The 25,000-nt window shown below is 34.5% G+C and overlaps 1 protein-coding gene and 1 long non-coding RNA gene across 12 annotated transcripts in view; one reads left to right on the plus strand and one right to left on the minus strand.

The window, feature by feature from the left end:
• The window catches only part of LOC106872133 (uncharacterized), a 20,518-nt gene extending 11,438 nt beyond the window's left edge, over positions 1-9,080 (minus strand). Inside the window, exons 1-2 of one of the 2 annotated variants that reach the window (XR_001409740.3) lie at positions 8,598-9,080; positions 4,646-4,760 (exon numbers count right to left, since the gene is read on the minus strand). This is a non-coding gene — a long non-coding RNA (uncharacterized LOC106872133). Of the gene's footprint in view, positions 1-4,645; positions 4,761-6,899 lie in introns of both variants that reach the window. The other variant, XR_016240788.1, reaches the window with a different exon arrangement.
• Positions 9,081-9,364: 284 nt separating this feature from the next.
• Positions 9,365-25,000, plus strand: part of LOC106872134 (uncharacterized) — a 108,131-nt gene continuing 92,495 nt past the window's right edge. For 3 of the 10 annotated variants that reach the window (XM_089347926.1, XM_052965657.2, XM_052965658.2), the window contains exon 1: positions 9,373-10,263. The gene's annotated coding sequence lies outside the window, so the exon portion shown is untranslated. Of the gene's footprint in view, positions 10,264-25,000 lie in introns of all 10 variants that reach the window. The other 7 variants (XM_052965656.2, XM_089347925.1, XM_014919006.3 and 4 more) reach the window with 7 other exon arrangements.

Genomic DNA, 25,000 nt, shown 5'->3' on the forward strand with positions numbered 1-25,000 from the left:
TGATCTCAATTCTCAGGTCTCCATATTTATCAACTTTTTCTCTTTCTTTCATGATGATATGTGGATCTCCTTGCCATCAAAATATAGGGCAAGATATTGCAACAGCCTGGGCTTTTAAGGACCACAGCTATTCAATATCCTCCGAAGGACCTGAGAGACCTGGATGGGGTGGATGTAGGTGTTTTCAAAATGAAATTAGATCTCTTACTGTCAAGTGTCCCAGATGAACCAATTTCACATCAGGAAGTGCAAATGAGAGCAGCGGCATCAAACTCACTCATGCACCAAATGTCAATTTCCAAAATGAATTAGTGAAGTAAAAGCTATATGGCAACAGCAAATGGTGGTGCCCCAGCAAGGCCTCAGCTCATGAACTGAAACCGGTTCAATATATATATATATATATATATATATATATATATATATATATATATATATATATATATATATATATATATATATATGTAGTGAACACTTCTATCGCCATTATATACAAACAAACCATCTTCTCTCACTATAAATATTGAAACACGCGAGCGTAGTAAAAAACATCTCTTTCCCTGTCATCACCTGACTGATTATTATTTGAAGCGGCAACTGCCTCGTACCGTTCCCGCCAGGACGCAAAGTGACCAATCACAGCTCCTAATAAGGTCACGTGATAGTGATTTTCTAATGCTTTCCTGGAGCCCCTATTTTACTATAAATAGTTTAAATTATCCCAGCAAATTCGTCGCGCCTCAGATCTTAGATCTGGCTGGCGTTGACCACACACGCGTAACACAGCAGCAACCAGTTTCCAGCAACGACATCAACACCATCGTACAACTACGAGCTACAAGCATCGCCCCCGACGTCGCCAGCAGCAACACGACACTACGACTACCAGCATCGTCCCCGCCAGCGTCAACGTACACAAGCTACCAACAGCTAACCAAACTACCGCAGAACTTCTCTCTTCAATCCTGTTTGTGTGATTCGCCTCACCACGAAATAACAGCCAAGAGCCCAGCCTGCGAAGAACATCTGTACTCAAGAACCCGGCTTGGCATGGAAGCCACAACATCACAACTAGTGATCGCTCTGCCCCACACGCCTCAACTTCTTATATACAGACACTTACCACTGTGTACTCTATGAACTGGTATCTTAAATTCTTATACGTGTTACTGACTCCTTTCTATCTGCTGTATCTCACGCATACACATACATTTATTACTTACACACACACTTTTCATTATGTCGCATTCACTCACACACACACAGACATACAATTTAATGCTACAATAAATCTTACTGTTATTCATCTCATACGGTTGTGTTCCTATCGTCTTCATTACTGGCATTTACGAATTCTCTATGTTATCGAAGTATAACATATCTATATATCATTTGATATATTTTTGTGTTCGACCGTGTGATGCGTTTAATAAAGGAGCCCTGTTTTTCCATTCGTCACCATTTCTCCTTTTTGGGTTCGCACGGTCGTTCTTATATATATATATATATATATATATATATATATATATATATATATCGTAAAATATATTTGCTAACTAATCGCTGATCTCGAAAAAGGAGAAATAAGCTATATTAAAGCTCTGAACGAAAGATAAACAGTAACAGTACGGAATCGTAAAATATATTTGCCAACTAAATGTGGCGGACCCATAGAGAACGATGTTACTGTGGTTTTTAGCCTCAGGAAGATATATCGTCCATCTGATTAGTATTTGCGAGGGGAGGTCATCGCTCCCATCTCTAGCCTTACGTGATACACAGCTAGTGATGAAAAATCATTCCACTCGCAAAATATTATATGCTTTTTCCAGCGACAAACTGACGCTGATCTCGAAAAAGGAGAAATAAGCTATTCTAAATCTCTGAGCGAATGGTAAACAGTAACAGTACGGAATTGTAAAATATATTTCATCGCCTTGTTTTCGTTTTAAGTAGAGGCGATCTACATCAATATTTATGTGGAAATTATGTGTGCTTGTTAGTATTTTTCGGGTTTTGACATCGATGGCTCGGATCTCATCAAGCTTCCAATCAAGCAGCCCAAATGTTGGTATGAGTACTGGCACTGCGAACACATTATGTATGTATGTATGTACGACCCTGTAACTTAGCGCTTCAGCAAAAGAAAACGATAGAATAAGTACCAGATTTTAAAAATAAGTACCGGAGTCGACTTGTTCCGTTAAGACTTTCAATGTAGTGCTTTTGATGGCCGCAGCCCAATGAGTGAAACAAGTAAAAGATAATGCCTACGTGTGCGTGTGTATATACAGGAAATACACTGTAGAGGAATTTATATGAATCAAACTGGACAGCGGTGAGTTATCATCATAGGTATATAAAGTATATATATGTTTATAAAGTATATAAAGTATATATATAAAATCTTGGAATGGTAGAAGGATGGTGTATATGTAGCACTCGATCTGATGTTTAGGCTACCTATACTCTTGAATTGTAGTCTTAAGTGAGATCGAAATTCTTCAGGTGTCAAAAGTCCAGGAGTCACATCAGTAAAAACCAATGTGTTGGTCTATCGAAGAAAATAGAATTCAAATATGAAGACGAAGAAAGAGTTTATTACATCTTTAATGACCAGTTGCAATTGTTTCTTTACTACCCTGTTTTTAAAGCGGATTCCCGCGAAGCTCCATAGGTAATATTTGCGGTTTTAAACATTGGGTGCGCACTTAAATTGTGCGTCTGCCAAGCGATGTGTTTTGCTTGTATCGGGAAGAAACAAAAACCTAAAGAAAAAAGAAAAAGAAAAATACTTGCCCGACACTCAGTGTAAGAGCTCACCTTTGATACAGGTCTGATGAAGTGCCACTCAATTGTTTAAAACTACAATTATTGCCTAACTTTTCACATGGAAATTTTGCCTGAATTGGCGTTAAAAACAGAATTGGTACAGAAACAATTATATATATATATATATATATATATATATATATATATATATATATATATGAAATTTATAGAAAACAAAAGACAAAGTCAAGTGTATAAACAATAAGCAAATGTATTAGTTTGACACTCGGAAAAAATGAAAAAGTCTTTTACATTTCGAGCCTAGGCTCTTCAACAGAAAGGAATAGAGAAAATAAACGGGGAGAGAGTGAAGTATGTGTCTGCGCGCGCGCGTGTGTGTGAATGAAAATACAGCTGTGAATAATACCTGTCACTCTTTGTTACACTTGCTCCAGTCCACTTCCATCCCGGTTAAACGTGACAAAGAAACACTTTACTTTTTCGACTGTCACTCATTCACTCTTTATTTGTTCTTTGACAGTTTTCTGATTCTTTAGCGAGACAGCGAACAAATACACGAAACTCCCTTTTATAACGGGAGAACTAGATTAAACAGGGAAAATGTTAATTTTTTTCATTTATTAAAAATTGCTAAAAAAAAAAAAAGAAGGAAAATTAAAAATTTTATTGAATATGATTCTTTCTACAGCAATTGACAATAGCGTTACATTTGGAAACGGAAATTCTATTGTTTTTGTTTTTAATAGTAATGTACATACTTCAACAAATAAGGATAAAACATGCCAAGCAATGCTTATTGTTGCCAACTTATAAACTTTAAAAACTTTCTTTATTTCTTTTTAGAATTTATTAATTGAAAACTCTTTCCTCAAGTCCTCAAAAATCAACATGGCGTGACAAATCGGTTACAATACTTAGCAGTGACAAGCTATGCAGCTTGTCTTGGAGCATACCTGCTCTTTGGGATTATACCTTAAATACATACATATATATATATTAGTAATATCAACGCCAAGCAGTGTTTAGGCATAAGCGGACTTTAGGTTAGTTAAAATATATTTGTGACATATTTCGACTTCTAAAAGCAAATTCTCTACAGTTACCGCGGAGAAATATTCTCTCTTATGATAAAAAAAAGGTGTAGAGTCACTATATCTGTCGCCTCCTGCTGGATTCCCAGACATTGATGTTTTTAGCTCTTTAGACGTTATTAATGGGAAATACCTAAGGGAGACAACTCTGGACATACATCATCAAGGCCATAGCTTTAGCTAAAATACAGTCAACAACATTGACTGATTTGCGCCAATAGACCGCTGAGGTCGTGGAAATTACTGTGTGTGTGTGTGTGCGCGCGCGCGCACATATGATTTACTGTTCCGTGATGGTAAGATCAACAAAAGAAAGTACTCCATCTGGTGGGAAATAAATATTATTTAATAGACACAATACATGTTTTTATGTGCTACTAATAGTTTCATGTGTTGAGAAATACCTCAAACATATTCATCAGGCACAAATCATGTATCATAACGAATTAAAAATTGGATGAGAGAAGAAACGGAAAAAGTTGAGAAGGAATCATATAGAAAACGTGAAAGATTAAAAAGCGGAAAATGAAAAGTAAAAAATAAAAAAGATAAAGGAGTTATCCTCCTTAAACTTAAATCATAAGGCTGGAAAAATCAGGTATTTGTTGAGTTTTCAAATTCTTTAACATTTACCTAGACATATGTTTACAACCGCTGAAAATTTCAGACCTAGAGTTCTCTCTCTCTCTCTCTGGGTATATACGTATTATCACACATTACTTTCATTTTGTTTAAAACTTCGTCAAGTAACGTTTACTTACTTTCATTTTATGATACACAGCTATCACGCACAAGATGCTTGGTTCCAAATCCTGTTTTCTGATTGGGTAAACATGATCAAACTTTAAACCTCTGTAACATTTTTCTAAAATTTTTCTGGAATAAATGAATCACGAAATGGATTCAGCAGGAAAAAGTACATCAATATACAAAATTTGAAAATTTTTACTTTATGCGGGGTGGGGTTAAAGATTTAAATAACAAAATTTTCTGTTGTTGCTTAAATTTCAACAATGGACCACTGAATCACAAATGTGTTTATAGTGATAAAAATATTGAAAAACATCAATGCATGTCAGAGTGACAAAGAAACGAGGAAGGTATCAGGTAGTTGTGGGATGTGCTAGAAACAACAGCTAAATATCCTTTAAATCACACACCTTTTCGTCTGAAAATTATTTTGAAATTATAAACAGAAACAAACTGCAGATTTGGACGGTCCGTGTTTTAAAACTACAATTAAAAAAACAGTCGGAAAAAAACCCAAATTTTAGGATGTATGGGGGGTGGGCAGGATTAATGAAGAAATTGAAAACATTTATCAGTGTTGCTTTTAAATCAGGTTTCCTTTTCTGTTTGATAATAAAGGAAGTGAGGATTGTAATGAAGATCGCCGATTTCCCCCAAAATTTGTTTTTAACCTTGAAGGCTTCTCCCACCGTTTTAAAGTGCGTAGTACAAAAAAACAAAAACAAAAAAACAAATCCAAAATCAATATTGAGTGGGGGAGGGGCTTGAAAAATTCATAAATTTTCAAAATATTTTTTTTACCGAAAAGGTTTTTCCCATTGTTTTTAAGTACATAATGTGGGGAGGGAGGAAACAGGACAAAATCGGAAAAAAGTGGAAGCGAGGGAGGGAGATACATACATTTTCAAAAATTGTTTCGTAAAAAGCTTCCCCCATCTCCCATCATTTACATGAGTGTGGTGAAAAAAATGAATTTGAAAAATCCCCGTCAAAACGGAGAAAATCCAATTTATGAGGGTGTGCTATTCCGAAAGTCTGCCAAGGCATTCTATTGTGAAAATTGCCCGTTAGTGTATGTATGTATACACACACGCACACACTCACTTATACGTATAAGTAAATTATGATTCAAATTATAACATCTGAAGAAGTGAATGAACAGTAAATTTATTGCATGAATCGTCCGTTTACCGAAACGTACGTAGCATTAATTTGACTTCTGTTTTCCTCAATTAAAATTGTGTGTGTGTACGTGTACGAGAAATAACTGAGTGTCTGTTGGTATGAATTTGGATAACAAAGGAGAATAAATGTATGCGCGCGCGCACATACACACGCACACAGATACGATGATGGAACCTCCCGTCAAAGACGACGTATGAGTGTTCAGTTTTTATTCATTGACCTGCTCAAATGAATTGTTAATTGTGATCAGATGTAGGAGTTGCACATTAGCTCACTCCTTCTGTCAAATCGACATTGCCTGTACAGGTGCGCAAGTGAGCCACACGTCAGATGTCAAAATGACCACCGAACAACGTGAAAAAAAAAAGTGTTCTGCTCAACAACACAATGCACTGCCAGGTCCGGGAATCGAACCCACGATCTAGTGATCGTGAATGCAGCACTCTAACCACTAGGTCTTCATACATACATGCATACATACATACATACAGCTGTACCATTCATATCAATGGTAAACACAGCACTGGAAAAAAAAACTGGTGTCCCGTCCCTTGGGGTTCTGAGATAAGTTTATCTTGTTTCATGGGTAATTCACAATATTTCATAGTTACACTGAGAATTAACATCACGTCGTAGGGTCCATACCCATCCCATCGATATTAAACGAAGTGAAGTCGCCTCAAGCTGCCTTTTTTTGAGAACTGAAACTAGGTCGAAGATTCTACACACCAAGACAACTTGCCTTACAGCTATTCTCGTAATGATCACGACTCTACGCCAGTGGCTAACAAACTTTTCCCATCATAATCCATTTTAGTAAATCAATAATCCTCCGCAGTCCTTTTTCAAGTATCTTCCAATGGGGCGCATGTTACATTTGATAGTTTTCTCGAGAATTGTTTCCCAATTTTTGTTTATACTAAACGTTGCGTTGCGACCCTTATGCCAATGGCTAATTTATGAACATTGTAAATATTTCCAAATATAAGACTTCGTTTTCGCTAACCTAACACAAGAAATCGCTGTTTTACGCATTCGTTTCACTTCGATGTATAAAAGAGATAGAAACCAAATCCCTACCGGGTTACTCTGGAAGGACACTTCAGACGATGTCGTCCTCACGAACATACAAAAAAAAAATCAGATTGTCAAGTCTGGAACGCCTTTGTTCATAAGGTTGTTCGATTAGGGCTATAGTGAAGATATATCATAACAACTACGGTGCGAATACATATTTTTTTTTGTTTTTTAGGAGATGGAAATTGAACGTTCTGAACTTAATTTTATCGATGACTGGTGAATGTAAAGCAATCGAAGCAAAATTTGAAGCATCTAGTCTGATTCTCTACCGACTATTCTATCACGAATACCGAGTATGTTGTTGTCGTTTAGTTTCTGGTCAGCTATGATCAAAAGCATTCAAGCAGTGGTTATCCAGTCTTTATTAGTATGAGACAGTATATCCAGAACTACATTATCATGGATATGCAACCCCTTTCTTTAAGACGGTCGAGTGTCATTAGAAGAGGAGATATGGCTGCTATTTCTAGCAGATTGAGCGACTACGTGAGGGCTCTCTCTTTGGTTCATGTCAAAACTATGTTTCTTCTAGCGACATAACACTATAAATGTTGTTAGAAATTACGAGATTTGAATTTCAGGCCTTTCTGAAATACCATGAATAATTGAAACAATGTAAAATACCAATAATTGGGGTTTGAAAACGTTGGTGGTAGCCTCATCAAAAGCCTACCTCTTTTCTACCGAGTACTGTTTTATTTATTTATTTCTGCGTAGGTGAGACCATGCCCACAACTCTAACTAGTCCAACAAGACTGGAATATTGGGGATAAGAGAAAGAAAAACAATCCTAAAACTAAGAAAAAAGGGAGAAATATATAATATAGATCTATAAATATTTAAGTGCAATATATAAACATAAATTAAAAACATGATGGCGACGATGGGGGTGATGATAATGATAACTAGATAAATAAACAAATGACAACAGAATTGCTAGCACTATGCTTTATTATGTGGAATGTAATCAAAACCCATTATCGCAATGGTCATCATTGTTTTAATCATTGTTAACAATGATAAAACCAAGAACAGCAGAAACAGCATCATTATGATTAACAGTAACAGAGGCAACGTCGTCGACGATGAGAATATTACGAATGGTAAACATTTCTTCTTTAGCAACAAAAATAGAACATTATAATAAAGTACACAATGAGATGCTATGCAAATTAACGTGTAAACATAGAAGTGTGGTTGTGATGCAATGTAAACACAGTTTTATATAAATATATAAAATATATAGAATATTAGAGTGATAAAGTAGGGTTCTCTCTTCCCAGAGAAGCAGCAGGGAATCATTACTAGGCGACTGTAGCTGAAGAAAAATCAGCAAGAAAAAATGTATTATTTATTATTACGGGGTCGATAACCTAGTATCAGTCAAGTACTGGAAGCGAGTGTGGCGTGGGGGAGAGGTATTCTTGGTCTCCTAATATAGAATTCCATTCACATCTAGGATCCCTTACAGAAATAATAAATTGTCGTTAATGTTTCCTAACTGCAGGCGTTTACAGTAGGTCCTTTACGTTCTGAGTTCAAATCCTGCCGCGGTCGACTTTACCTTTTTATTTCTCTGCCCACTCCCACTGTCCAAGATTGATAAAATAAAGTACCAGACCAATAAAGTACTGGAATCGATTTAATTTCTGATCTTGTACCCAAGAAAGAAACAATTTTCAATAACAATTTGCTTACATTGGCTTAAGCCCACGCATATAAATTTAAGGGAGGGTTAGAGTCGACCCGATCGAAACTTCAGCATTTCACTTGTAATTATTCCCGATTGTTGAAAAAGGAATGAATTTAACACTGGGAGGATTGAAACATGGAACACAGAGAGGCAAAACTTAAATACAGTAAAGCCATTTAGTGCAACGCTTCACCGTTTCTACAATTACGTCATAAATAATGCTTCTGAGAGAGGCATATATGCTACATATTACCTCTACTAGGAAGCCTTTCCGAAGCTTCTCTATGCATATTGCTCAACTTGTTAGAAATAACAACAAAATGTCTCTAAAATTACACCCTGTTATTTTGAATATAAAGGGATACATTGGTTAATATAGTCCATGGTTTAAAAATTGGACGAGATATTCACGGCTGGAACGCCTTTGATAATATACATCTTTAAGAGTTCTACTCGATTAGGGCTGTCCTGAAGCTAAGCAGCAATAACAACAAATCTACCACCCCCACCTCCTTCAAATGTCTCGGGCTTCGTGCCTCATGTAAGAAAGAAACCAATAGCGTTAATAAACATTAAAACGTCAAAACACAGCATTACGATCGCTGCTGCTGCTGCTACTGATGATGATGACGACGACGACGATGATGATGATGATAACTAAGAATGCAATAACAGCTGCAGTAGTCATAACAGCAACAACAGAAAACAGGCAGCAGCAGCAGCCAGCAGCTATCATCATCAGCAGCAGAGACAGTAACAGTAGTAGTAATAGTAGTAGTAGTAGTAACAACAGCAGTAGAATGTTAGCTGTAACTGCAGTAACAGTAACAATACTACTGTAGTAGTAGTAGTAGTAGTAGCAGCATGCATGCAGCAATAAACAGAAACGGCAGCAGCCGTAGTAGTAGTGTCAGCGACAGTGCTGCTGTGTTGGGGACGGCGGAGGTATTAGCGGATATAATGATGGTGGTGGTGGTGGTGGTGGCAGTAGTAATAGTCTAGTCATAGTCCGACACGTGACCCGGCTGGTTGTTCGAGATTGCGCAGTTGCATCGATCTCCACGTATTCTTGAAAGACGGGGTTCACTTCGTTATGAGTCTGCTGCCTAACTTGGCCTCCCAAACGGGCCTGTTAGTACAGCTCAAATACTGTGAGAATCTGTATATTTCGGCAATATTATTATTAATCTCTCAGCTCCGGTGCTATGTAGATAACTCTATTTTGACTCTTTAAAACCAAAAAAAAAAATATTTGAAAAAGAGAAAATATTATTAAAAAAAAACAAAAAAAAAAAACAAAACAAACGACAGAGTGGAAAAGAAGACAGGAGAAATACAAACAAACAAACAAAACCTATCATTTATCAATCAACTAACATAAACAAATGCAAACACAAACAACAGTTATAACTATATCAACAACAAATTATTATTATTATTATTATTATTATTAATAAATCCACGAAAGGGATAGAAAAACATAAACAAACAAAAAAAAGCAAGTAACAAAAATTACCACAAACATAAGCTCGTGTGTGTGTTGTATAGTTTTCCCCCCCACCAAGCAGATTCTGTGATAAAGTGCAATTTTGCAGGGTATATTATAAATTAAAAACAAAACAAACAAAAAAAACAACATTAATCGGCCATTAAAAACAACTCCTTTTGAAGGTAAGTCATAATAAATAATAATATTTTATAAATACATAAGATTTTTAAAAAATATATATGTTTGTGTGTTGATGTAGTTGTGTATTTACATTTATTCAATACGCTTGTTAATTATATAAGTGCATCGAATAGGTATGTTTTTTTTTAATTATTTTGGTTTGTTTCCTGTTAATTATTTATTTCTACCACCTCTTGTCTATCTCTACTCGTCCTTATCTCTATACTTTCTTTTTTCATTCACACCCCCCTCTCTAATTTTCACCATTTTTCTTTTTCTCTCTTCCTATTCCTCTGATTTCTCTTTCCTTCTCCGCCTCTCTATTTACTTACTGTCTGTCTCTCTCTCATTTTCTCTTTATTTACTTACACTTTTTCTCTCATTTTCCTCCGTACTTACTCTCTCTCTCATTTTCTCTTTATTTACTTATGCTTTTTCTCTCATTTTCCTCTCTACTTACTCTCTTTCTCATTTTCTCTTTATTTACTTACGATCTGTCTCATTTCCTCTCTCTATTTACTTACTCTCTATCTCTCTCTTCTCATTTGACTCTTCACTTTTTATATTTTTTCGTCGTTACTGTTCTATATTTTTTTTCACTCTTTCTCCCTTTATCTTTACTCCCCTCCTACTCTCATTATATCTCTACCTCTTTCTCTTACTCCAATTCTTCCTCTTTATTACATTCTTGAAATGTACATTTTCTGCACTTTTCCCAGTTTTCAACTCTCCATTATTCAAGCTATGGTGTTTACATTGATTAAAGAATAATGTAATTTGAAAAATAAATACATCAACCACAACAACAATAATAATAATAACGGCAGCCATCAAGAACGTCTGTCTTGATTTATCTTCGGTGTTTAAAATGTCTGCTGCATTTTTTTTTTCGTATCTCTAAAAGTATTCGAGCACGAATTGTCGAGTTATACTTATTACTCATAACATTTTTTCTCAATATTTTTTTATATATATATATGGTTAATAATATATACTATGTAATTTGAAACAAATGAGATTTTACTGTCGTCGTCGTTGTTTTAGCCTCAAGTTGGCCCTGATCGAGCAGATTTATGATCAGAACCATTCATTAGGTTCGTCTTTTATGTCTTGGTGTTGTTGTTCAGGAAGAGTGTATCCAAGGCAATAAATAGTATAGAATGTGTCTTTTTTTTAATTTTTTTTTACTTTTTTGAAAGCACAGTGTTGGTTTATGAGAAATTAGGCTGCTATTTCTAGCAGATATAGTTCCCACAGCGAGAGTAGGTCGTTGGCTCATATATGCTATCACTTATATAAGATGTATCTCCTTATATGTATGTTTATCTATCTATCTATCTATATATATATATATATATATATATATATAATAGGGACAAAATCCAAAATTACAGGTAAAAACTCAATTAAAATCAATTTATAAAAAATTCAAATTAAATTAAGTCTCACAGAGTAAAAGTATAAAACATATATATATATAGTTTTCCCTAAAACTATATATATATATATATATATATATATATATATAATTATTACAAATTAAAAGGGTAAAGATTTATCAATTTATTAATAAATCAACAATTAATAATTTTTACCAAGCCCTTCGGTATGTAAGCACCATTATCGGTGGGGAACTTATTTAAAAGTTCCCATACACGTTTATAAATTATGTATATATATATATATATACTGTTGTGTCTGGGGAGAGTCATTTTCTTATTGTGCCTTAATATATATATATATATATATATATATATATATAATGTTTTGATTGATGAACCGTCAGTATTTTTATTCCCCTTGAATTATTAATTGCTAAGTTGCTCAGCAAGATTTGTTTATCTGGCCAAGTAAAGCTAACTCATCACTAAAGACATTGGTATGCCCCCAGCTAAGCTGAGCTATTGCTTGCTTGCAATCAATCCCACCGACCATTATTATTTTTATCATTATTATTATTACTACTATATATCAAACTAACTCACTGTTCTCTCCTTGCTGTTGCTATTTCGCTTATAACTTCTATTACATACAACTGTTTGATTTGGTCCTACTTTTGTTGTGCCTCCAGATGAACCTTGAACGAACTATAATAAAGATAATAATCAAAACCATTCCGGCCATGACCATTGCGTCTTTTACTGTCCATATATATTTTTTTCTCGCCATTAGATAACGTTATTAAATACGTATTTTACTTCTACTTTTCCAAAATGGTAGGATAGAATTTGAGGGAGAATTTGGCTGATTGGACTACCACGTCGATTTTTTTTTTCTTTTTTAAGTGGGTGTGATTTGAAGATATAGCTGCTATTTCTAGTAGATCGGCCGACTACGGAAAAGATTGTTAGAACCGTTGTATTTCAGTTAGAAACATGTCTGAAATATGAGATTTCGTCCTATTTGTTAGGAAGTAAAATTTCGCTCAGTAGAAATTCAAAATGAAATTCGTAACGTATATGTGGTATGTATGGTTGAACAGATAGATGGATGTATTATTTCGACAAATCTTCAGAATTTGCTTTAATTATGTACATTGCTAATGGTTAAATACATTCTCATATAATTTCAATGAATAAAATAAAAGAAATTAGAAATTTTTTTAATTGTGTAGCTTTTATTTACATCCCATATCTGCAATGACAACCAGTATATGTCAAAATTTCCTTACAGAAACACAAGATCATTATTTATTACCTTTAATTAGTACATAGAATGATGGCTAGATATGGCAGCTAATATTTTTCTGTTCATTTCCCCCCCCCCCTTATTCCTCTAGTAACTAGCGAATATTTCTGTTTATTTATGTGCAATCTCCTCCAATCACACAGTAACATATGTGCTATTCTGTGATCGTTGGATATTGCTCCCCTCCCATCTACCTCAGAAATAAATTGACACCCCTCATTGTACCGTTCTAAATGTGCGGACACTAATCGCTAGTATGATACCAAAACAGGTTAAATCATTAAAAAAAAAAACTACACAAAGCATGTCTACTAAGTACTAGATTAAGTATTTAGATGTATCAAATGACATTTTGTTTCCAGAAATATATATTTTTTTCTTTAAAAAAGGGTGTCTATTTACTTTTGAGATGTGTGTGTATATGCAGAGAGAGGGAGAGAGAATTGTATCTGTCCACTGTACATGCATAATTCATTGAGTGCAGACTACTGCAGAATTGAGTTATTGTTGATTTTAGTCAAAGGATGTGTCAAGTTTCATTGCTATAACTGTCGCAATAGGTCACTGCTGAAAGTTTACCTTTCTCCTCAATTAGTGATTAAGGGTCACCCTGTGACCTAATTATTAACCCCGCTCTCTGCAGCGATCAACACCGACTATTTGTTTATACGATCCTTTTCCTTCTCTCCCCCCCCCACTCTCTGTGATTCTATTATATATAGAAAGACAGACCTAGGCTTTCATATAAACACCAACTCTAAACATGCACAGAGCAGTAACACAAAGAATTCTTGAGAAATATCTTCCGTAATATCAGATTCATAAGACGAAAAATGAATAATCATGGAACTAAATTATCGATGTTGATATTTTCGATTATAGTTTTAGTTGCTCATATTTACCCTCCCTCCAATTCACCCATTTAATGTATTTCTCTCATAAAAAGCATAAAATGTATGTTTGGGTAACGTGTATGTGTGTATTATATATATATATATATATAATGTTCAGTGTAGATATAAGTAAAATGTGTAGTTGTATAAAACATATATCATGTATATAAAATGATAGCTATTTTGTGTAGGTAAAATATATATCTATATATATATATAGCTTCATTCCATAGCTACCAATCACAAGTATTAAAAACAACCGTAGACTTATTGTTGACGGCTGATGGAAGAAGTATTTTTCTTTATATTTTAATTTCCACCATTTTCAGTAATATTTGTTTGCTATTTTTGTCTTTCATCTTTACCATTTTTCAGTGTAAGATGTTTTGCTTTTTGCCTTGTTCTGTAAATTTTAGAAACTCATATTAAGTTTCATCCATTTTGTACTGTAAGTGCACAGTTTTTCATATGTATGAGTATTGGTGTTTGTATGTGTGTATGATTGAGAGAGAGAGAGAGAGAGAGAGAGAGAGAGAGAGAGAGAGAGAATTATTTGAGTATGTGTGTGTGTGTATAATGAATACATGCTGATGCAAAGATAAAATTCGCACAGTGCTCTTTGTAAAGTCTTTGGTGATATGAAGGGCATCTGGGCATAAAGCCTTGTCCAAAACTGACATTTACAAGCAACACGTGGTCCACTGCCCCGTCTAGTAGAGTAGTAACTCCAAATATGAATGAAGGCAGACATGATGACTCATCCAACCCATGCCAGCAGTAAAGCAGATATAAAATGCTCATGTCATGATGTATATATATCATCTCAAAGACTCCAAGTGCATGTTCAACTTCTTTCCTTTGTAATTGTACTCATGTGAAAAGCACTCATTTTCCTCACTTTGGTCTTCCTCTCTGTACATATATATGTGTGTTTGTGATCATGATGATCATCAAAGAACTATTGCTCTATGTTTGCATGGGTCAGACATGTCTGTTTTGAGGTAGCAGTCTGGATGCTCTTCTTGTCACTAAGTGCTGCCTGTATTTATTGCAAGGTAATACTTACTCCCCAGTTTATTGAATGTGCAACAGCCTGGACATACTTTCGCACAGGATTGCAGACAATACCATTTGCATGAATGGTGACACTTTGTTTACAATCAGCATGTACAGCACAATAAATGGAATGCACACACACACACACACACACACATACATATGTACATATCTACATACATTTATAAACGTGTTTGTGTGTGTATATATATACATATATATATATTCTCAGGAAAATAATTGTATTTCTTATGAGTAAGACATAAGGAAAAGAAGTTGTAAATGCACTTGAAATCTTTGAGCAGATTTTATTTATGTTTAGTTTGTTTTAACAAATAATATATTTCAGGTCACTCTGTATATCATGCTACTTCTTAAAGATTTTGAATGCATTTTCATCTTCTTTCTCTTATACATATATATGTACTGCACACACGTATGAATGTGCATTGTTTTTGTGAGTATATGCGTGTGTATGTATATATATATAACAGGAGCAGACAGGCTTGAGGTGAATATAGAGTTTACTTTTATTTGTGAGACATTTGTTGGTACAACTCATATATATATATATATATATATATATATATATGTATATATATATGTGTGTGTGTGTGTGTGTGTGTATATAGGGGGAGGAGGAGTGCATGAATGTTTACATTCTGCATTTCATTAGAAACCATTGTCCTAAACATTCTTCTCTAGCTCTGCACTTTCCTAAGAGAATGGAATATATAAATACAATCCCTTACTTCAAAAAGAGGTATTAGCAACAGGAAGAGCCCAAAATAAATGACTATTATGTGTGTGTGTGTGTGTGTGTGTGTATACTTAGTTTAAGGGTCTTGTCTTGCAACTTAATGACCTCAGTAGTGCTGGTGCTACTAAAAAGACCCATGCATTTTGTAAAGTGGTTGGTGTTAGGACATCCAATCATAGAAACTATACCACAGCAGATATTGGCTCTTGACGTCATCCTCTGGCTGGTTTCCTATCAAACTGTCCAACCAGCGCCAGTATGGAAATATATATATATATGTATATATATATATATATATATATATATATATATATATATATATATATATATATATATATATATATATAAAGAGAGGGTATAGGAATTCATTACATAGTTTATGTATGCATTATGTATATTTTGTAGGTGCAGTATGGTAAATGGTTCAAAAGTTTGTTTCGCAACCACAAAGTCTTGTGTTTAATCCCTCCGCTTGACATGTTGGGCGAATATCATTTTCCATAGTTTTAGGCCAACTTATATCCTGTCAGTAAAATTGGGTCAATGGAAACTGTAAACATTTGTCGGGTGGACTGAACCCATAGGTCAAAAGGTACAGTCTTCTCACACTCTGTGCCATAGTCATTCTACCTGATTATTATATTAAGGGTACATATACCCATGGAATGTTCAGCCACTTACATGTTAATACAGTAGGAAATTCTGTTATTCAAACAACCAAGTCTTCAGCAAATGATGAAGATTCAGCCCACCATATTATATATATATATATATATATATATATATATATATATATATATATATATATATATATATATATATATATATATATATATATAAGATACTGCAGTTAGTTGAATATTGAAAAAGACTTTTCAGTTGAAGGAAAATGAGATCAAAGACCTTGTCCAAATTCTTGTAAGAAGGTGTATGTATGGCCAAGAACTAGGTGGCAGTGTTCAACTATGTGCTGCATTTAATGTTTAATAAAAAATATTCCACTCAAGTACAGTACAGTCTCTAATGTATTGTATCAAAAATTTTCTCTCTTTATGATATTCCATTCTCTAAATTTTGACACTGATTTTTTATTTATTTTTTTTAGATTTCTTGCATCATACAAGTAATAATAATATGTATATTTGTGTACAGTGTATATTGTACGTATAAACTTCATTTCATGCCTGTTTTCCTGCACGTATGGGGTGAACCACGACTTATTACAGATAGGATTTTATGTCCAGATGCTCTTTCTGTCATCAACCCTCACTTGTTTTTCAAGGAAGAGACATGCAGAGGAACTGATTAAACCATCATAGAATGTTGACATTCTATAGCTTTGCTATCATGTATGTCACATTGCTATTTTATCAGGGATACACACAATAGCAAAGCCATAGAATGTCAACATTTGTCCACATGCATGCACACACACACACACACACACACACACACACACACACACACACACATTCTTACATATATATATATATATATATATATATATATATATATATATATATATATATATATACACATATATATATATATATATAGGTGCAGGCATGACTGTGTGGTAAGAAACTTGCTTCCCAACCACATAGTTCCTGGTTCAGTCTCATTGTGTGGCACCTTGGGTACGTGTCTTTTAATATTGTCTCAGGCTGACCAAAGCCTTGTGAGTGGGTTTGGTAGATGGAAACTGAAAGAAGCCCATCATGAATATGTGTGTCTTTGTGCTTGTATTTATCATCTGCCACCACTTGACAACCAGTGTTGGTGTGTTTATGTCACCATAACTTGGCAGTTTGGCAAAAGAGAACAATAGAATAAGTCCCATGCTTTAAAAAATACTTCTGTAGTTGATTCATTTGACTAAAAATCCTTCATGATGGTGCCCCAGCATGGCCACAGTCTAATGACTGAAACAAGTAAAAGATGATGTATGCATGTTAAATTTATACATTGGTGATAGATTCCCTGTTGGATTGTTAGAAACTGTAAAGAAGCTTATTTTATATATATATATATATAGGCATAGGAGTGGCTGTGTGGTAAGTAGCTTGCTTACCAACCACATGGTTCCGGGTTCAGTCCCACTGCGTGGCACCTTGGGCAAGTGTCTTCTACTATAGCCTCGGGCCAACCAAAGCCTTGTGTGTGGATTTGGTAGACAGAAACTGAAAGAAGCTCGTCGTGTATATATGTATATATATATATATATATATATATATATATATATATATATATATATATATATATATATACATACATATATATATATATATATGTGTGTGTGTATGTTTGTGTGTCTGTGTTTGTCCCCCCAACATCGCTTGACAACCGATGCTGGTGTGTTTACATCCCCGTAACTTAGCGGTTTGGCAAAAGAGACCGATAGAATAAGTACTAGGCATCCAAAGAATAAGTCCTGGGGTCGATTTTCTCGACTAAAGGCGGTGCTCCAGCATGGCCGCAGTCAAATGACTGAAACAAGTAAAAGAGTATATATATATATATATATATATATATATATATATATATATATATATATATATATAATGTGTGTGTGTGGGGGGGTGTATGTCTGTGTCTGTGTGTGCAGGCATGGGTGTATGATTGAGAAGTTTGTTTCCCAACTACATAGCTTGGGTAAGTGTTTTATGCTAAAACCCTTGGCTGACCAAAGCCTTATGACTGGATTCAGTAGATGGAAACTGAAAGAAGACTTGTTTTTGTCTGTGTGTGTATGTTAATTTCTGTGTACTTTCCCATGGACATGACTTGGGTTGCAGTGACATTTATATCATGCATAGGCAAAAAGTCCCATGGCTTAGCAGTTTGGCATGTGAAGATTTGTGAAACAAAGACATCTTGAAAACATGGGTTGATGTTAGGAAGATTGTTAGGCCATAGGATGCTGCCTCAAGAAGTCACATCTCACCCTTTCTTGTATGGAAAAAGCTGGTTTAAAAGCCATGAGGATGTTAATGATATTGCACATAATATATGGGGTTTTTATGTGTGTGATGTATGTATGCTTGTGTTCCAACTGTGTGGTGTCTTAGGTTTAGTCCCACTGTAAGGCATTTGGGAAAGTGTTTTCTGCTATAGGAGTGGATTTGGTGAATGGAAACTGAAAGAAGCTCATCAAGGATATTTATATGTGTGTGTGTGTGTGTGTTTGTACCCTTGTTTTGATATCACTTGATGATTGCAAACAAATGTTGTAAGCAATGTTGTTCATTTCCAGTCTGCCATGGAAAACACGTTGGGCCATGGGAAATATTACCTTGGTAGGAAATACACAAGGATTGGCAACAGCAAGAGCATCTAGGTGTAGTCAAAACATTGGAACATTTAATGTATTATGAAGGGAATTAGTAGATGGAGATTGTATGAACACCCATCATATATGTATATGTCTATAGATGAGTATATGTGTGAATGTTGATTCTGCAAGTCTTCATTGATACTGTCTGAAAATTAAACTGACATTAATTACTTTCTCTAGTGAAGAAATGTCCCATACCTAGCAGATATCTGAGGACCAGTAAAATAAAAGAACCTTACTTGACAAACAAGTAAGGGTTAGTAATTGAAAGAGCATCCTAGCTTAGAAATTCTGCTTCAATAAGTTTCATATAATCCTTGCTAGCATGGAAGGATGGACATAAAATGATGATGATGATAAGATGTGTATATGTGTGAGTGTTATATATTTGTATGCACTCATAATTGTGTGGTGTAAGAATGACGTGTGTATGTGTAAGATCTAGGCATGAACTCTAAACTGCATCAAAGCTGTCCGTTTATGAAGTCAGTTACTTAAGATCAGAAACAATATAGGCTAGAATAGAAGGAACAATTTATTCCTCTTACACGGAACAACTTCTCTAGCACCAGTTATAGGGTAAAATGTACCAAGTTTTGCACAAGAAAGTTGCCTTGTTTTCTCTGTTCCTCTGTGTGTGTTCAGACTCCAGTGAGGGATGAAGCTGTTCAACCCATGTCAACATCAAGAAATAAACATAAAATGATAATGGTAATATATATATATATATATATATATATATATATATATATATATATATGCATGCATGCATAGACTTGCACACATATATAAATATATAATCACATTTCCATCTGTTTTCCTTGCTGGCATTAGTTAAACAGGTTGTCACTGTCCAAAAGAGCTCACATTTGAAGTTACTGTGCTCTTAGGCAGGTTGGGAGACCATGTATCATGCATATGTTCTATCCTCGTCATGATTTCTATAGCAAGGTGCCTTTCCTAACACCAACAATTTTACAGAGTGTACTGGATGCATCTGATCATGACACCAGCATGAGAAACAATTTTTGTCCTCAACAGAACAGGACTAAAGAGTCCATTTAGCTCTTTATTTTCTCCAGGCATTTGTCAACTTTTATTTTGGGCACATTTTATCTTGATACTAGTACTTGTGACATTGCCTTGCAAGGCAAAAATGTCTCCACTATTTTGCATTGTCTCTGTTTTTTCGGGGCAATATGACAAACATCACAGCTAGAACAAAAGCACATTCAGAACATGAACTAGGACGAATGAAGAGGACAAAAAGTGAAGTATGATGAAAGGAAACAGAGTGATTGGTGTACCATGTTAGAATAAAAAGGGCAGATTAGGATATGCAATATGAAAAGGCATTGTGAAAAGCAGACAATAATTGCAATGTGTGTGTGTATGTGTAGCAGGTGGAGATGCATCCAGTCTCGTTTCTCTTAATTGCAAAATAACTTAAACAGTACTAATATCAAGTACATTATTGCACCTCCTCCCTCCTACTAGAGCCCTCATGGATGCTCTAAACACTGAACTTTACTATCACTGAGGATCTCCACATCCTCAAGATAGATAAGACAGCATCCTTAAAACTAGCCCTTCTTATCAGGATTAGAAAATATTTCAGCTCCCAAGTTAACTGGCACCCTACAAGTCTAAAGTGAGGTTTGTAATTCAGCTTTATTCCACATTCAGGATAGTGATGCAGCATGCACACAGATTTCCTGGACTGCATCTAGAGAAGAGCCACTTGATGATTGGCATTAAATTACTAACAAAATGCTCCATCCTCAAATGGCACATAAAAAGCACTCATTACACTCTTGGAGTGTTTGGTATTAAGAAGGGCATCCAGCCTTCCAGAATGCCAGCCCAGTCAAACCATCCAACCCATGCCAACATGGACAACGAACGTTAAATGATGATGGTATATGTGTGTGTGTGTGTGTGTTTTATCTGTGAGATAGATATTCATTTACATGTACACACATATACTGTCTTAATCAGTAAACAATGAAGACTTTTTCTTGATAGAGTTAGATGTGATGTTTACAGTACCTCTCGCAACTCATCCAGAGTGCAATTCTTCAGTAAAATGCAGCATTTACAAATTAGTTACACTAATATAGGTACAGGCATAGCTGTGTGGTCAAGAAGTTTGCTTTGCGGCCATGACTTTCAAGTTCTGTCCAACTGTGTGGTACCTTGAGAAAGTGTTGCCTGCTATATCCTCAGACCAACCAATACCTTGTGAGGGAATTTTGTAAATGGAAACTGTTTAGAACATGTTTGTGTATGTATGAATTATTTGTATGCATATGTGTGTATGCTTATTTGTTTTTGTCTTCCATCACTTGACAGCTATTTTTGGTTTGTTTACATCTCCATAACTGAACAGTTCAGCTAAAAACAAATGATAGGATAAGTACCAAACTTAGAAATAAGTATTGGGGATAAATTTGATTTGACTAAATCCTGCAAAGCATTGCCCCTGTATGCCCACAGTGCAATGACTACACAGCATATTCTCTTCACATACAAACTTTTTTTCCCTTAAACATAATGTGAACAAGACATTGCTAAAGAAATATGTAACTTTACATCCAAACAGTGCATTGCATCTGCCAAATGTTTTAACATGTATTTCTGATATATCCTCATCTTCATCGTCCTCATCATTTTAATGTCCACTTTTCCATATTCATATGGGTCCGATAGAATTTGTTGAGTCATTTTATGACTGGATGCCCTTAAACCAGACATGTTTTCATAGAAGATTCAAAATGAAGGACAGCACTTGCATGTTGGTGACACTTGTTTACAGCAATCATGTAATGTCAAGACAAGGCGACAGCACAGGCTTCGTCTAGTCTATCAATCCACTTGCAAGGGTTTAGTTGACCTGGGGTTATAGTAGAAGACATTTGCCCAAGGTGCCATGTTGTGGCATATGGTTGGGAGGCGGACTTTTTACCAGACACCCACACCTGCACCTGTCTGTAAATACATAAATATATATATATATATATATATATATATATATATATATATATATATATATATATATATATATATATACACATACATACATATATATAAGCATGCACACACATGAGCATACACCATTTATTCTTTTTGCCAGTTTCAATCATTTGATTACTTCCATACTAAGGTACTACCTCCAAAAGTTTAGTTGGACAGTGAAAGAGTATTTCTGCTATACAAGATACTAATATTTTCTTCATTATTATCATAATATACCTGAGATGCTGTATCAATAGGTACTACTTTAGGTCCCATATTTACAGTAGCTTTGTAACCATAATAGAAAAAATGAAGCGTACAATATACCCCAAATGTGCAGACAATATACTAATCATAATGGTCATACCAGCAGACACTGAATAATTAAAAGGCTCGCTAAAATTTAGCATCCAGAACAATACAAACAGAACCCAAGCTATGCAATGATTCCAATTCTAGACATAAATGTTAAAGTAAAAACTAACAGATACCACACATCCATTTATACAGATACAAAATGTCAGTGGTAAAATCTCCATTGAAAACATTATTTAGATTCTCTTTCACATAATGATGCACTCAATACAGATATCTACAAAATGAAACAGATTATCAGTAGTGGCTTTTTCTAACAAACTAATAGACAGAGTCATAGAACAGTTTATGTACAAACACAATGTGACTTGCCAGAAGCCTCTCTGTATCAACTTAAATGGCTCTGTTTCACAGCTCTACAGCAAAATATAATATATATATATTAGTGTCATTTGGTAAAAATTGTAATTTTCAAAAGGAAACCCATGACCTCTGAATTCTGTTGGCAATTTCACCCTACCGATTTACATCTGTGTTTTGCATGCTTTCCAAATATTTGGAAGCGATACTTTTTTAAAGTTTTACTATATATTGTAATTTTAGGATCCACATGGATTTTCCCAAGACAAAGTTGATAATGGATAACAGTTTTGTCATGATTTATTGTGAACCTTAGCATGTTGCATGCCAGTGAAACTGTATTCATAAGAGTTTGAAGATCTTTTCTCATTATGTACTGCAATATCTTATTCATCAGTGTACAAGAGGTCTCTTAATCAGTGATACAAAAATGTGTGATTTTTAATTGAGCTGTTTGAAGTTGAATAATTTACCAGTTGTACAGTACCATATACATACATACATATATATATATATATATATATATATATATTATTATTATTATTAATTATTTAACCCTTACCGAGTTCTCATACTGGATATATGCGACGCAGTAAATATTCTCTGCAGACATATTCCTGGAATTAGCGCGCCAAAACGAAGACTTTTGAATTTTACCATTAAGCTGTAATTAGCAGAACCATATACACGCGCACCTGTGGCAGTGGGCAACTTTGTATGGGGTTCTGATGATTATGGTTCCATTACAAATCAGGCTGAAGAGAAATAGACAGTCGGTAAGATTGTTAAATTTGAAACCGGTACCTGTTTAATAATGTTCCTTTTCGGTGATTTTAAATATCTTGCCCGCTTACGTTTTGGTATCACGCTATATTTCATGTTGAGAACAATTTAGGTCTTTTTAGACACAAGATGTGATCTATTTCTAGCACATTAAATGTCCACGTTAGTGGTCAACGTCATATATAAATATATATATATATATATATATATATATATATATATATATATATATATATATAATATATATGCCTTCAAAGTAGTCTTTAAAAGTAATTGAAAAGAAATTGTCGCGAAATATACAACAGAGTAAGATCTTGCCAGTTTTGCACAATTGTTTATAGAAAATGGATGAGTATTCTATATCGATTACAGCACATGTTCTCCTTTTGGAATACCATCAACACCTTTGTTCTTTATTTGCTTATTAACCCTTTAGTATTCAGATTATTCTGGTAAATGGATTCTTTATTTGTTCACATTATTTTGAATTAATCATGCATTATCTCATAGCTTCAAGATTTTGTTGATGTGGTAATTTATTTTTAGAATGACATTGCAGAGTAAGTGTGAAAGGCCAGATATGGCCATTCTGAACATAAAAGTGGATAGAATATTTTGGCTGAATGTGGCCGGTTTAAATGTCAAGGGGCTAAGAAACTTTACTCCCTTCACTCTTTAGGTACCCTTACACTTGAGACTGCCTTTGCTTCTTTGATACAAACTTCTTGTTTGAAAATGATCTAATTTCATGTTAATTTATGTTCCAAACATCAGCTTAATAATTACAAATTCATTTTATTGAATTAATTGAAACTGAGTTTGTAGTTTAATAGAAATATGGTAGCAAACGGGTTAAATCATGTTTATGATCTTTGCTCAATTTCCTGTGCTCCTATTTAGGCTAAAAATGGTAAAACATTTATTAATTCAAATAGCATTTTGTAAGTGTCTAGAATATTTTAATAATCTGTTAGGTTTACATCTTTTTCAGAAGTCACTGACACTGCAAATTCCAATAAAACACTTTTTTGACAATTGAACTACTTTGAGTGAAGTAGGAGTCGCTTGCTGCAAACTTGAAAATAGTAAAATTTCAAGCACAAACATTTATTTATGCACATGCACACATATATATGTAAGCAATGTGTGTATATGAAGGTGCAGGGGTTGTTTAGCTCTAAATTGTTAGTCTTGGGTTTGATTCTTGGACTAGGCAGTGCAGTATCTTTGAGCAAGGCACTTTTTTTTTTTTTTTTTTTTTTTTGTTACTTTACATCACTTCAGTTTTCTTATATATGTATATGTTAATGTGTGCGATATGTGGATACACACATATATTAATATATGTATGAAGGGCAGACATGTTGCAAAGTTTACCTATCACATCGGTTCGGGTTTGATTCCTCCGTGTGACACCTTAGGCTAGTGTCTTCTATTGTAGCCCCAGGTCAACAAATCTTTGTAAGTGGATTTGGTGGACAGAAATTGAAAGAAGCCTATCATGTGTGTATCTTGACATTTGCACTTCTTAAAGT

This window comes from Octopus bimaculoides, chromosome 2 (assembly GCF_046866305.1).
Source record: "Octopus bimaculoides isolate indiv1 chromosome 2, ASM4686630v1, whole genome shotgun sequence".
NCBI classification, from domain to species: domain Eukaryota; kingdom Metazoa; phylum Mollusca; class Cephalopoda; order Octopoda; family Octopodidae; genus Octopus; species Octopus bimaculoides.